Below are 15752 nucleotides of genomic sequence, written 5' to 3'. Positions count from 1 at the left end.
GTTCCAAGTCGATTTATTTATAGAGCATTTGTCTTCCACAAGATGACATACAGTGCAGCCTGACTTTGGCAATTGCCAACTGAGAAGCGGTGTTGACGACAGCCACCACACCTTGGCCTAGGAGGTGGTTGGTTGTCTTTCTGTGCCCCCTTCCTGACTGGTGAGACCTCACAGCTTTCTACCTTTGTCCATCTTGGGAAAATGAGAATGCACTTCCTCTCCAGGCCCCAGTTCCTCAATTTGCAGAACACAGATAACACAAGCCCTGGCCTTTGGTACTTCCTTCCATAGCTTCTCTCCTCCAGCCGACTGTGCTAACCAGCAAGGGCAGAGGATGATCAGACCAGCATTCTTGACTGTAGGGCCTGTGTGATTCTTGACAGGTGAAAGAATTAAGCCCTAAATACCTTAAGGCATCGGTAGTATGCATCAGCTTCTCTCCCTTGCATCTAGAATGGCACTTGTTGTGTCAATTTTGAGAGAATTGAGAAAATAGTACTCAAATCATTTTCTTGTTCTGTGGATCGGATAAGGAGCCCTGGTTGAGAAAGTGAAGCTATCCTTTTCCAGGATTATGGGGCAAAACAGAGCTGGGACAGGAATTCATGAGAATGTCTTGCCCATAGCATTCTCAGTTCAATAAGGGATGAAGAGAGTATGGAAAGAACATCTGTCATGGGTTTATGCTCATATACACACAGGAAAAATTGAGGGTTATTAGCTTTGATATTGACACTCTGCCTTTTATTCATGTACTCATTCAAAAATTCGAGATGTCATTTTAGGATGACCATCCAGGTTTGCCTAAAACTGAAGGGTTTGCTGGGACCCAGGACTTTCAGTGCTAAAAACAGACAGTCCCAGGCAAACCAGGATGATTGGGCACCCTAGAAACTGTGACCACTCAATCAATAAATACCAGTAGCCTATTATTTGCTGAATGTGCAATGATAAGAATGAGCATAGGAGACCATGGAAACATGTAGGAGGACAACCTAATGCACAAAGGGAGGACTTCCTAGAGAATGTGATCCATAGAAGTTTGAGTAGAAATGGAGAAAAAGGAAAAGATGTTTGAGGCAGAGAGAAGAAGCACAGAGGAATGGAGACATCATCATTGCCACCTCCACCATTGATATCATTATTAGCACATTCACAGCCACTGGTGATTGGGTGCTCATGGTGGACCAGGCCCTGTGCTGATCAACTTTACATGCATTGTCCATTTGTTGACCATTCCATTCCTCTTGAAACACTCTTCTCACTTGGCTTTGGAAACAACCCCTTGCTAGTACTTCTCCTACTACTCTGGCAGTTTCTTTCAAGCTCCTTGACTGCTTCACCTGTTGCTTAAAAGATGGTGTGCCTCCAGGTTTAAGCCATGGCTCTCTTCCTTGTGACTTTTGACACTTGCCCTGGGCAAACTCCCCACTCCCATAGCATTGGCTCTGTGCCAATGACCTCTAAATATGGCCAGAGTCTTTCCTAAACTCCTGATCAGTATTTCCAATCACTCAGGCCAGCCCTTACATGACATGGGCTCAGTCAAGAGTACAAACTGAGGCTTATATTGCCCATGTTATAAATGTGTTAAAGTTGTGCATCAAGCTAACAAGCAAATATATTCTATTCTCCTACCTTGACAGATAAACTTTCATAACAACCTGGTTGGTCATGGCCAATTTTAGTACCTTGGATTTATATACCAAACTGTGGAAGTATAAGGAAGCCATCCTTTAACCCACAGCCCACCATTTCTCTTCTCATCCCCAGCTCCATCCACACTGTGAGAGGTCTTGCATTCACTTGTATGGACACTCTAGTCCTGAGCAGGCTCCCATCAATAGCCCGACAAATGGCTGATTCTTGTCCATCCCTCAGGGCCTCGAGACATGCACCTTAGAGACACAGTTTGCTCTCTGGAAACACAGTTGCTCTCTGGACCTGAGGAAAAAGCCTACACAGGCCCTGGAAGCAGCCTCAGTGCTATTTGACCAAGGAATCCCGTGATCCTAGGAACGAAGAGTAGTCTTAAGGGGTGGGGGAATGTGGGCTCTAGGTAGGATGTCCCCTTGGCCCTTTGTGTAGAGGTGCATCTGAAGGAGGGTCATAACCAGGCTCTCTAAAGTGAGCCTAAGCCAGGGCCCTCTCTTGCAGTCCTGAAAATGCCTCCTGCCAACTCCTCGTGGATGTCCTCAGGCCTTAAAACCACATCCAAACTGAAGCTATCATATTTTCACCCTAACTTGCTCTCCTCTATTCTGGCTTCATTAAAAAGCACCTCCCTCCACCCTATCACCTAAGCCACGCTGAACAACTTGCAGATATCCGCATGCACTATACTGCTTTCCCAGTCCTCATCTTTCCTCATGCTGCTCCCTCTGCCTAGAACATTCTTTCTCCCTTTCCCACTGCCTCCTGCACATCCCCTCATTCTTGGCCCAAGTATCATATCCCTGTGATGTCTTCCTAATCCACTAACCCTCTCCCCTTGACTCATAGAGAAGTAATCACTCTCTCTCCAAATAACCTTATAACACCTTACGGTACTACGTCCTTATAGGTTGGTGGTGCCAACTAGACTAGTCCCGTGAGGGACTGTAATTATATTTGCACCCTCACCACCTTGCTTGGTGCTGGGACACAGTTGATGCCCAGGAAATTTTTTTTTCACTTTGTCAAATGAATAGACAGATGAACGGACAAAGATATTCCCATTTTGCAAATGCCCTCTTCACATGGCTTTTAAAAAACAGATTATTACAAAGTGTAAGTTGTCTTATAAATAATAAAAACAAAGAAAGTAGTCAGCAGGACAATTCTCAACTTCTAATGTAAATTATTATTTAAAGTCAATTTGAAAATACTAAACACATATTAAATCAAATGTAATTTTCGTCTTCCTTGGAATTTTTTATGTCATTGTATAATAATTATGCAATTTTTGAATTATATTTTTTCTCATCTTATTTAGAGAATTTATGGTTCAGACTGCATTAGCTTAATGAAATAAGAATTAAAGCAATTAACCACCACATAATTAAGTTTTAAAAATTGTGCTTTCAACTGTGAATGGTTTCACAGAAAAGAGGTGATTTATGTCACAGTATCGTACTGACAGCATGGGGGCCTACACGGAGGTGTGAATTACCTGCGACCTCAAATTTTAACCTCAAATCTGTACCTCAAATTTTAATTTCATTTTTTACATACTAGCTTGGTTTGTGATTATCCTTTGGTTTAAAAAATCAGGATTCCCATTCTCAAGACTCTAAAGTTGGCACTGTTGGGGTCCTCTCTTCCGATTCCCCATCTAACCATCTAGCCAATATTTCTAGGTTCTGCTCATGGACCTTGTAGTAAATCATTGTCTGCTTTGAAAAAAGATTTCAAAATATTCTAAACTTGACTACCTACTTGCCTTTTTTCTTGATTTTCATATTTCAGTTTTCTTTATAGTATGCTCTGAATCATACTATCTACTATATGTTCCATGAAACTCTTGATAATAATTTCATTTTGGAAGCCCATCCACCATTTTGCTCTCTGTGTGAGATTCACCGACCTCTCTTCTGTAGAGAAACCAAGAACCAGGGGCCAGTCTGTAAAGAAGGTATACAGCTTGATGTGGCTATGGGAGCAGATGCACCCTACTAGAACTTGATTAGAAAGCTATGAATCCAGTATCTGGGTTTGCTAAATTCCTCATGTTATTTGTTTTATTTTTGATGCCCTGAAATCATATTACTAAAAGAAAGTATACTTGCTGGGAATTATCACCCCTTGTGACTTTCCAGGGTCTTTCCTGGAAGGTGGGAGGTCAGTTTCCCCTCTGCGTGAGAAAACGGGAGTTGCATTAGGGAAAACATTGTTTATTTTAGTGCCACATTATCACTTTCGTTGGTTCCAAAGTGAAAAGAGTCACAGCCCCTGCCACTCATGGGGGGGGCGGTGGCAGAGACATAGAAGTGCTGCTATTACAATAACAGGATTGATTAGGAATGAAAGAGCTGCTTTTTTCCTAGATGTAAGCTTTTTTTTAAACTGCCAAATATTTCCTCAGAAATTTAGTTCTCAATTTATTTTGAAAAATTTCAAAAGTACAGAAAAGTTGAAAGAATGGTACAATAAACCATTCATATGCTATCCACTTCGATTAACTACCACAATGGCTAGCATTTGCCACATTTGCTTTCTCTTTCTCTGTCTCTCTCTACATAGACACACACACACACACACACACACACACACACACACATACACACACACACCAATCTACAAATTATTTTTGGATGAAACATTTGAAAGGAAGTTGCTGGCATCATACTTCCGCCCTGAATTTCAGCATATTTCTCCTACGAATAAGGGTATTCTCCAACAAAACCACAACACTGGTACCACACTTTAAAAAAATTCTATAAATATTATCTTTGATCCGATCTATAGTTCAATTTCCCTAATTGTCTCCAAAATTATTTTATAGCTGTTTTATTTTTTCTAACTAGGATCTGACAGGGGTTGCACTTTGCAAGGTTACATCTTTTTAGACTTCTAATTTTACTTTAGATAGTTTCCCTACTTTTGTTGTTCACGACATTGATATTTTGAAGGATCCAGAACAGTTTTCTCTTACAGTGTCACATTCTAGATTTGTCTGATTGCTTTCTCATAGTATTATTTAACAGTCTGCTCTATCCCCTTATTTCCTATGAACTAGAATTTAGGACTAAAGACTTGACGAGATTCTGGTAGAAGACTTTTGGCAAAAATACTTCATAGGCAATATTGTGTATTTTATACCATATCATTTCTTTTTTTTTTTTTTAAGATTTTATTTATTTATTTGACAGAAAGAGACACAGCAAGAGAGGGAACACAAGCAGGGGGCGTGGGAGAGGGAGAAGCAGTCTTCCCGCTGAGCAGGGAGCCCGATGCAGGACTCCATCCCAGGACCCTGGGATCCTGACCTGAGCCAAAGGCAGACGCTCAACGACTGAGCCACCCAGGCGCCCCTATACCATATCATTTCAAGAGCACATAAGAGCCATTGTTTCATTCTTAGTGATAATAAATTTGATCACTTAGTTAAGATGGCATCTACCAGACCTCACCATTGTAAGGGTATGTTTTCCACGTTTAATCGGTAAGGAACCTGTGGGGTGATACTCTGCCAGCATGTAAATATCCTTTCTCTAGCAGCTCTTCACCTAGTGATTTTATCATGCATCAATGATCATTGTCTGATAATAGTTGTGGGGTTTTTTTAAGATTTATTTATTTATTTGACAGAGAGAGAGAGCGCACACAGGCAGAGGGAGAGGGAGAAGCAGGCTCCCCGCCGAGCAGGGAGCCCGATGTGGGGCTCGATCCCAGGACCCTGGGATCACGATCTGAGCCAAAGGCAGCTGCTTAACTGACTCAGCCACCCAGGTGCCCCATTGTCTGATAATATAGTTACACTGAGGGTTGCAAATGGTTTTTCTAATTCTATGATCCCTTCTATATGTATTAGCTGGCATTCTTTTTGCAAAGAAGTTTTCTTTCCCTCTTCTCTCCTTTTCTGAGCATTACTGTTAATTGTGTGTTTTTCTAATTCAGTGTATTATAATAAATTACATTTATTTTAGGTTTGGGTACTCACATTGTCCCAAATTTAGCCAATATTGGCTGTTTAGGCCAGTTCTTAGGTTCCTTTGGCCTATCTCCATCAGTTTTTGAGTAGTTTGTTGCTTTCTGACATAAAATATTCCAGGCTCACCTTCTACTCTCTCTGCCTGGATCTAGAATCAGCCATTTTGTTCCAGGATCCTCAAAGAAGTTCAATGCGTCTCATTCCAAACTTGTAAAAAGTCATCATTCTGTATTTGCTGCACTCAGCCTATCCGTAAACACTTCAATGGCTTTCCCTCGATCCTCAGAAGTTTTTCTTCTCAGTGCAGCTTTTATTCTGGACCCGTGCTCTCAGTGCTGGGTTCTTTGTGTTTTCTCTGTGTAGCTCTTAGCATGTCCTTCAGTCCTTTCCAGAGGTGTCATACTTGTGTCATATTTCCAAAGGTGTAAAATGTGAGTACTGGGTCAGACTGGAAAATGGATAATATCACAAAGCTTGTTTGGAAGCTGCAGGTGAAAGGCCGAAATAGGCATGGCCAGGACAAGAGAAAAGCAAGACCTTCAGCCAGCAGGAGACAGCTGCAACTGCCCTCGGCCAAGAGGCCACAGCTTCCTGCAGTAGCCCCTCTGATCCTCACACCTGCTTACTTCCCCGAAGGCAGAGAGGGCTTGGGGCAGAACAGGAGCTTTGCTTTAATCTCAGAGTTCAATATTTGGGGTAGAGTGACCCCAAGTTCAGGAGAGACAAAGGGAGATAGCTATTACTCTAGGTCCCCAAAAACCTTCCCAATATTATATGAACCCACAGGACTGTCATTTTGACTACTTGTCTAGGAAACTCCCATGTTAACTTATCTCTTGTGTTCATGTTCAAGTTTCTTTATTTGAATATATTCTGTCTGGACTTACTATATCTTTTAGTAATAAGTAAAATTGGAAATTTTACTTACCAGTGATTTCTAGTTATCTTTATCATATTAAAACTCTTAGACCAGAGGTCTCCTTCAGCTGTATCCTTCTGTATCTGGTGGTGTCATCTCCCACAAGCCCTGCATTATCCTTCCCCCACTGCAGCCAGTGTCTCTTGGTCTATACCTTCTCCTGTCTCGCAGTCATTTGACATCATATAGAGGACACATCACTGCACAGGGACTCAGAGGTAGGGATTTGTATCCAGGTCACCATCAACTGCTCTGTGATCTTGGGTTAATTTTCATAACCTCTCTGGACCTCAGATTGCTATCAGTCACATGATCTCTTGATTTTGAGGTCCCTTTTAGTAAAGGTTGAAGGGGAGAAACATCCTTAGAATCTTTTTCCTCAAATTATAGATTGTTTTGAGTGGGAAGGGATTTCACAGGTCATTTAATATAACTGTCTAATAAGGAAATTTAATCCCTAAACACGAGGGAATTGCCCAAGGTCCTGTACGTAGTTGAAGGAAGAGCCAGGTCTAGAACCCAGTTTCCCTGACTACCAAACTAGTCCCTTCTATACTATACACGACTGACTCCCACCGCCACCCTCTTTAAAATTCTGCTAACTCTCTAACCCAGCCATAGTAACTCCAGTAACCCCCATCTCCCACCCTTCTCACCTCTTTGTATGTGTTTTTATCACTTCTGATTATAGTAGTAGTAACTAACATTTTTCAAATACTAAATTCTAATTTCTGTGCTAGCCATTTTACATTCCGTATCACATTTAATCCTCATGGCAAACTTATAGAGTCAGTTCTCCAATCATCCAAGTTTACAGATGGAATAGCTGAGGCTTAAAGGATTTACATTATTTGCCCAGTCACGCAGCTAGTAGCTCTCAGAATTAGATCTCTAACTCATCTCTATCTGACTTCCACACCTATCCACAGCACTTATCTGCCTGTGAATACAGTTTACAGTCACTCACCCATTCATTGCTTACTAAGTACCTACTAGTACCCAGCACCGTTCTAGGCACTATGTGAAATAAAAAGAAATGGAAGTCCCTGTTCAAACTGAAGATGCAAAATCTATCAATATGAAGAAACAACTAGAATGCAATTCAAGGCAACATGTATGATACAGGAATTCCAAGTCACTCTTTTTTATGTCAATAAACTAAAAACTTTCTGAAGGCAGAGTTCAATCCATGGTTTCTAGAATACAGTGGCCTCCAGATGGATAGTGGAAATAATCTCTTGTCAGATAAAAAAAAAATAGTGGTTGGAGTTGAGAAAGTAGGTTTATGCTGAGAGTCAAATTAAAGTCATAAATTTATGTCAAATTTGCAGGTCCCACAGCCACAGGAAAAATTGAGTATCTACTATATATGCTAGGTGCAATTATGGACACCGGAAAGACTCAAAGACAAGGGGGACAACTCGGATGTTCAGACCAATCAGAGGTAAGGCTGGACTGGGGTCCATACAGTGCCTTATTGCTGGTGTGATCAGAAGGGGCTGGGCTTTAGGATTATTTGAAGCATCTTGGGAAACGAGAATTATCTTCCGATGGGAGGTGGAAAATGACAAACTTGGATGTTGGGGTAGTTTAAAAAGAGGAGAGGAAGTTTGGGGTTTAAGAAGGAACTTAGAAAGTAGACCAGCAGGCTTCCAGCCTTCTCACCACCCTCCACATCAAGGGGCAGGCTCCCTCAAGGTGGGAATTTGACTTGCTTTTATTGTACTGCTTTTTCTAGACTGACTCATTCTTGAGGTTGCTACACCTTTCTGAGTGAATAGTTTAACGATATTATCTTTGCTAGTCTTCAGAATTATTGAGTTGACTTCAAATCGTAAAGGCAATAAATTTAAAACCAGTTTAGTCTGTGACCCAATTTAGTTTGATCTAAGATACTCAAGTCTCTTTGTTGGAGACTGCTTGAAAGTTGCTGAATTATGGTGTGAACATACTACTGTCATTAATGGTGGAATCCTTTCTTTCAAAAGTGACTTTGGGTAATGACTTCCTCTCCACTAGAACTCTGTATCTTTCTGTCTGGAGTTTTATGATATAGTAAAATAACAACAACAACAAACAGGGTTTCCTGGGGAAAGGTAGAATCTATTCTCTTTAGGCAATTAGCTTTCCTAGCTCTTTAGACAATAGCTTTAATATATGAAAATATGCCAACTGACCTTAAGACAATGAAAATAAATGGCCTCCCAAGGTTCTCCCCAGCCTCAGCATTCTGAGATACTTCACGTGGATACTAATTCCCTTTTCAGTGTTTTCCATTTGTGCAGTGCATTATTCCAATAGGCACTGGGCTATAAAAGTCACAGTCCTTTTGTGAAAGGATTGAAATTGAACAGGCTTTTACAATATATGGCAGCCTCTGGAGGGCCATCTCCACAGAGGCTCCAACTCTATTGACAGGCTGCCTTTCTACAAGGGTCTGCTATATCTAGTTTTCTAAATTATAAATACAAAGTGTTCCCCTTTGAAGGCAATGTGTTGATAGTTCTGCAGTATGCAGTGATCTAATAACCAGAGAGAGTCTGTTACCATGCAACAAAAGCTAAGGTCGATTATGATTCCCCATCAGTGACCCACAGCATCCCTCATGTCTTTCACAGCAGTCTATTTTGAGAGCAGACCCTTTAACATTTTTAAAGGGAACCAGAATTATCATTCAAATGATAAACTGCCGCACAGACAGACGTTCTCTTATGATTCATTGAAGTGCAGGTCATAAGAGGTTATGTATTTGGTCTCAGTGTTTATTAAAGAAAGTGAAGACAAATAGATCAGAGAACAAATCAAATGTTGCACATCATAGATGCCAAGCTCAACAGAAGGATGTTCCAATATTAATACGTGGGCCATAGAACCCCACTGGGTAAAAACATGTTTTATTCAGGAAAACAACAAATCAAGTAATCTCTCTATAGAAAGCCATTTACAACTCATTTGGAAATTGAATTCATAATCTTTAATAAAGCCTGTTTATACCAACCATGAAGGAGTTTCAAATAAATAAAACTGAAAGCGATGATAAATTAACTTCCTAGCCTTTATACGTTTATTACATTGTAATCATTCAAACCCACTGAAGTCAAATTTGTTTTTCCAATTTTCTAAATTCAATCCAATGAGCTCCTGGTTCTTACACAAAACCAATTCATATTGTCAAGTGACAGCAAGAAAAATGAATATTATGTTGGTTCTTACTATCCAAAGGGACTTTACTAAGTATAAGTAATAATATAGGCTCTTACCATCTAAAAATCTATTATTTAAGGTAAATTCTAGTCATAATGCTCTGATATCCTTAAAATGGCAATGAAGTAAAAAGCCGACTCTAGGGATTAGGTCATATCCAGCATGTTAAAACAGATCCCTAGGGCCTTGGTCAGGAAATAAAGAGCTGTGCTAGAATTTTATTGAAAAATCATGGTGACAGAGCCCTTTCCATTTACAAATCACAGTTTATCAACATCATCGAATCAGTGGCTGGAAATGAGTGGAGAGGTGGTCTCCTTTTGCTCTCTGCTTGACACCCGGCTTTAGGTAATGCAGTCACATCACTAGTTACAAATCAGGTCAGGAGACTCTGCTCAGAAAATTCCCTAGGATGACAGGGTTCCTCCTCGGCAGAGGCCCAAGCTGGGCCGAAGCTTCCCTGCTGCTGCCCGCGGCAGACCTACTTTTCGCTGATCCACTGTCGGTCTCTAGGACAGGCTCTGTGTAATCCAGGCCCTTCACTCATTCCACTCTGCCTTTGTTTTCAGTTGAGGGAAGGGAGGGCTGATGATCCCTCATGGGAGAATGTGGGAAGAAAGGTAAACAGTACACGTGAACTGCCTAGAGTTGCCTACAGCATTCTCGCCTTCCCGTTTAAGGGGCAAATATTTACCGAGCCTGGATTCTGCGCATAGCATTGTACGCAGCTGGTAATGGTGTCACAGGCCTCAGAGCGAGGACCAAGGAGGCTTCCCATTTCACCTAGCTGGCCTGGATGGGGAACGGGGAGAAAGGATTTCAGAGGCAGCAGACCTGATTCGAATGTCCTGGCACCACGTCACAGCTGTCGCGTCAGTGAAGCACTACCTCTCCGAGCTTCGGTTTCCTTGTCACGCGGGAAAGGAGTAGAGCATGTACCCTGGAGGGTGATGTGAGAGTGAGACCTAGTGTACACCAGGTGCCTGGCACTGCCCAAATGTTCTTGCCACCATCCTGCCCTCATAACCCCCTCCCTTCCAGACCCCATATTGGACAGAATGTTCTGCATCCAGAAATGCAGCCCTTCCACTCTCCTTCCTGGGACTTGTCTTATTTTGGGTCAAAGTTGTGCAGTCTTTGAGAGCGGGAGCTGTGTCTTGTCCAGCTTCGCATGTCCCCCAGGACCAGCCCCAGCTTCACTGAGGGCCCTTCAATAACACACAGACGGCCTGCTCAGAAGCGAGAGTGCCTCCCCCACCCGCCTCTTTCTCTTCTCTGCTGTAGTCAGGCCTGCAGCCCAAAAAAGCCCAGGATCTCCCCCATCATTTCCTGCGGCCTCCACACTCCTGAGCAGCGGCAGAGGGGAGAAGACAGGGAGCTGCTCCAGACCTACGCGGCTACACAGGGTCCCTCCCCAGCCTCCTGAGCTGAACCCAGCCCACATGCCTTTGGGGGAGTCTTATCGGGACCAAGGGATGGGGAGAGGGACCACATATCCACAGAGTTCATAGAGAGAGCTCCCAGCCACACCTTAGTCTGTCCCCTCCCACAGCGTTAAATTCACAGCACTCCTCCTCCTTGTGGGTGGGACCAGGAGAATGAACTACCTTTACTAAGCATGACTGTGGCCCAGGACCTATACCTAATTAACAAAGGTTGGCTCAGTGCTTCCTCAGAACATGGGATATAGGATACATCTTATTGGCCCCATTTTACAAATGAAGAAACTGAGGCTAAGAGAGGTTAAGTCGGTCCCCCAAGTCATAGCCAGAAAGTACCTGGGCCAGGATTCGAGGGCCCCAGGCTGTCTGACTCCCAGCTCAACCCCTCAGCTTCAGCAGGCTGCTTTGCTGGCAGATGGCGGGGAGGGAGCTGACTCATTGGCTTTTGATTCATTCAGTCCTCTTTTCTGCATTAGCACTGCTGCAGCCTAATGAACAAATGTTGCATTATGCATTTCTCACTTTGCAAACATCCACATGAGACTGCTTGCCTGCAAGCTCAAAGAGTCACAACATTTTCAGGTGACATATCGACAGGCTAGCTTGTGGATAAGTTAAAAAGAATGTTAGAGTTCTTAGAGATCATCTAAACTGTGGATTCTTAAGCTGGAGTTCAAGGGAGGACCTTGGGGAGTCTGGAAGACCCTGAATTTACATACATTTTCCTAGGCCAAAGGTCTAGAACTTTCACCAGATTCTCAAACAAGTTCTAAGTCCCACAAGGGTAAGGTTAAGAACTGTGCACAGTCTAGCCAAACCAAACTGCTCATTCCCAGGCTTGCTCCTGCCACTGCTCCATAAGGCAGCACAATTTGTGATAGAGAAAACCCAGAACTAAATACCAGAAGCAGAATCTGAGCTCTGAATCTCCTGGCAAACATTTTAAAGATTCATGAATTATTAAGATGGCTAATTAAGTCAACCTTCACCAGAGAATATTTGCTTTTTCGTCATAACGGAGCTCACTGTGAAACCTGACTTCATTCTGTCATTTGCTTAAACATAAGGTCAGTTCCCTTTGTTCTGCCTTTGCTCGTCTAGGAAGAAGTTTGAGTGGTCTGCCATGTTAAATAGTAGCAGCCACTGTGTGTACCTCAGTGTACACAGCTGGGAGGCTTGAACCCATTTGCTCTTCTTTGCTCTGCAATTCTCTCCTCCATCGTCCACATCAACCATGCCTATTCCCACATCTTCCCTTGTACCAGGACGGTGCTCCCCCAAGAACACTGTGACTGAGTGGCCTAGAACCAAAAATATACAAGGATCATCAAGTCACGGTCCATTGTAAGGTTGCACTTCCCTCCCTACATTTTGGAGCACTTTTTTTTTTTTTAAGATTTTTATTTATTTATTTGTCAGAGGGAGAGAGAGAGCGCGCACAAGCAGGGGGAGTGGCAGGCAGAAGGAGAAGCAGGCTCCCGGCTGAGCAGGGAGCCCGATGCGGGACTCGATCCCAGGACCCTGCGATCATGACCTGAGCCGAAGGCAGCCGCTTAACCGACTGAGCCACCCACGTGTCCCCATTTTGGAGCACTTTTACCAAGTATCCTCTTCCCTCCTCTCCAGACCTGAATGCCACTTTCAGGACTCCTCTCCAATTCCACATCCTTTATGAAACCTAGTTATTTTATCTATTTCATCAACTTCCAACTAGATAATAAGCCCCTTGAGGGCAGGAACTTATTTCTTTCTTCTTTTTTTTTATTAAAGATTTTATTTATTTATTTATTTGAGAGGGAGAGAGAGAGCATGAGCAGGGGAGAAGGGCAGATGGAGAGGGAGAAGCAGGCTCCCTGCTTAACCAACTGAGCCACCCAGGTGCGCCTTATTTTTTTCTTCTTGTAATGTATCTACCAACAGGTTTTGTATCAAGCTAAATGCCAAATAAAAACTATATTGACTGAGAAGTAGGCTTCTCCCTACCCCCATAGTCTTTGAAGTTGACCATTTGGCAACAGGGTCTATTGCAAAATGAAAATATAGGACCCCAGCTGGGAGTGGAAAGAAATTAATCTTCCCCTTACCATAGGCCCTCTACACCAACCCATGGTCAATACGTGACTCCGTGAGAGATTATAACCTTCATGCTGGCTGTACTCAGTACCTGGATCAGAGGATGCTCCTAAGTTGCTGATCAAATTTCACTGTGGCACTTGCCAGCCAGGAGCAGGAATTACTACCCCCTTGCCCTACCATGAGATGCCCTGGAATGCACACCCAACCTGACCCTCCTCACACCTGTCCCCAGATCCATGCCATGAATAGAGGGCAATAGTGACACACAGGCCTCCCCCCACTGATGTGAAGTCGTCACCAACCCAGGTGGAGGGTGGCAGCAATCACGAGGCAGGGGTGGGAAAGGGGAGGCCAGGTGAGACTCAGGTCACTAGGGGACAGGGAACAGATGATCAAGAATCCACCCCAAAAAGGCGGGAAGGTGTAGGAAGACAGGACTGTAGGAGAGTCAAGGCTCTAAGCCCCTGGGCACATGCTCCATTGTTCCATTAGACTTCACTTACAGAACACAAATTCAAAATTCAATTACTAACAGTTTCAAGATGGCAGATGCATCAAACCCCAAATATGGAGCCCTTCTGAGCGAGGGGCCCTGTGTAACACATGAGGCCAGTCCCACTGCTTCCTAAAATCTTTGGTATAACTCGACTTGTAAAAATACAGAGAAACAATGGGCAATTCACTTAGGGATTCATGGAGTTACCCTAGTGGCTATGGATACCACCACTTACCTCATCTACTATTCTGTATATGCACAAGGATTCATGACTTGGAAATATATCTGTAGGAAGATGAGTAAAATTGGCCAGTAAAGCACTTATTTAATGTTTAGCAACCAGATATACAGCTGTGGTGGAAAATTCTGTTGTTTGGAGGTTGATTTAGCCATGACCTGCCTCCCCTTGTCCTATGGAAATCATTGCCCTTCTTAGTTTCCATAAAGTTCAAGAATCCTTAATGTTTATCAGAACAGAGATGGTTAAAACCTATTTTACTCAATTCATATGAGGCCTCAACTAGAAGATTAATGTAGCATCACACTTTGGTTTTAAACCCAGTGTTAACCACTGTAAGCTGTGTACTATTTTTCTCTGCCTCACATCTTTAATTCATGACTGTAGCTGAATATTTATCCTAAAAAGATTTTTTAAAGGTTGATTGATCCAACTGGCATTGGCCTGGATCAGATCCCATGATGGATAATGCTTTTTTTTTTTTTTTTTTTTTTTAAGCACAAGCAAGCAGTCCCTTTCCACAATAACTAAAGACTTGATAGAGTAAAGTGTCCTTTGAGAGCTGAATTTCTGAACTGGACTAGGGCAGGCTCTGCTGGGTATTTGCACTGATGACATCTGGGGAAGGGAACTGGGTGCTTCAGTTGACTCTGAATTTCTGTTTCTTCTTTTAAGCATCCTCCGACTTTGACTGGGTACGTGTGCCTCATCCAGCACCCAGCTGCTAGGGTAACATCTGTGAGCTGCTAATTAGTTGGGGAGTTTTGTAACCCCCAGGAGTGAGCTGTATTGCCTAATAATTGTGACAGAACAAGAGTCTCAGAATGGAAATGAATTGTGGGATGCTGGACAGTTTTGCATATTGGTGTCTGAATCCTGGGAAAAGTTCCTCTGTGGTTGCTAATTCCTACTCATCTGCAAGCATTTCCAGGAACAGAGAAGGTTTGATTTATCTCTTGGTGTCCACTACATAGTTAGCATTCAATAAATGCTTATTGAATTGATACTTCCCCCACCTCCCTTCCTTTTCTGCATTTTCACCTCCTGATTCTTCCCCTAGGAGCTAATGTTAGTATCACTGGCCACATCTTTGCTAGAGATTTTCCCTCTAAGAAAATCTTATTCATTGCTTCACTGGTTTGATGAAGCAGTGGCACTTTAAACACACTTTCCAGGCCAATATGAGTTCAATGGATTTCTTCTTTTTTAGGCTTCCCTACCGCAAAGGCAACTTCTAATCCTAGGGGCCTCTGGAGAAATGGCAGGTGACCCCTTTCTTCACTAGCTCAGGAGATCACTACTAGGATCCATTGACCTTTTGTCTGTGGATTGTTTCTCTAAGCTGAGACAAGAATTACATTATAGGCCCAAATCCCCATTAAGCCAATTTTCATTTTCCCTCTGCTTTCATGGAAAGCAGTAATAAATCTTGTTTTGTGGGGCCTCTGCCTCCTTATTCAGTCCCTAAGCTAATAAGATCAAGACTATTCCTGAAATTAGATTAAATAATTGGCTCGCTTCTTTCTAGAAGTTTTGGAGCTCTTCTGACCTTTCTTAAAGAGGCAGAAATTATCTTGTTTTTTCTCTCTCATTGGCCTTTGAATATCCTGTCATTCAAAAAACAAAAGTAAAAAAGAAGACATGGGATAGAGAATGGAGGAAAACTGAGAGCTTTTACTAACCAGTTGTGTGCCTCAGTGTCTCGGGCCTCAGTTTCCTTTCCGTGAAATTCAGGACTCAGATGA

This window comes from Callorhinus ursinus, unplaced genomic scaffold (assembly GCF_003265705.2).
Source record: "Callorhinus ursinus isolate GAN/ISIS: 27379988/994484 unplaced genomic scaffold, GSC_fseal_2.0 scaffold10, whole genome shotgun sequence".
NCBI lineage: Eukaryota > Metazoa > Chordata > Mammalia > Carnivora > Otariidae > Callorhinus > Callorhinus ursinus.
This window is presented reverse-complemented; position numbering follows the sequence as displayed.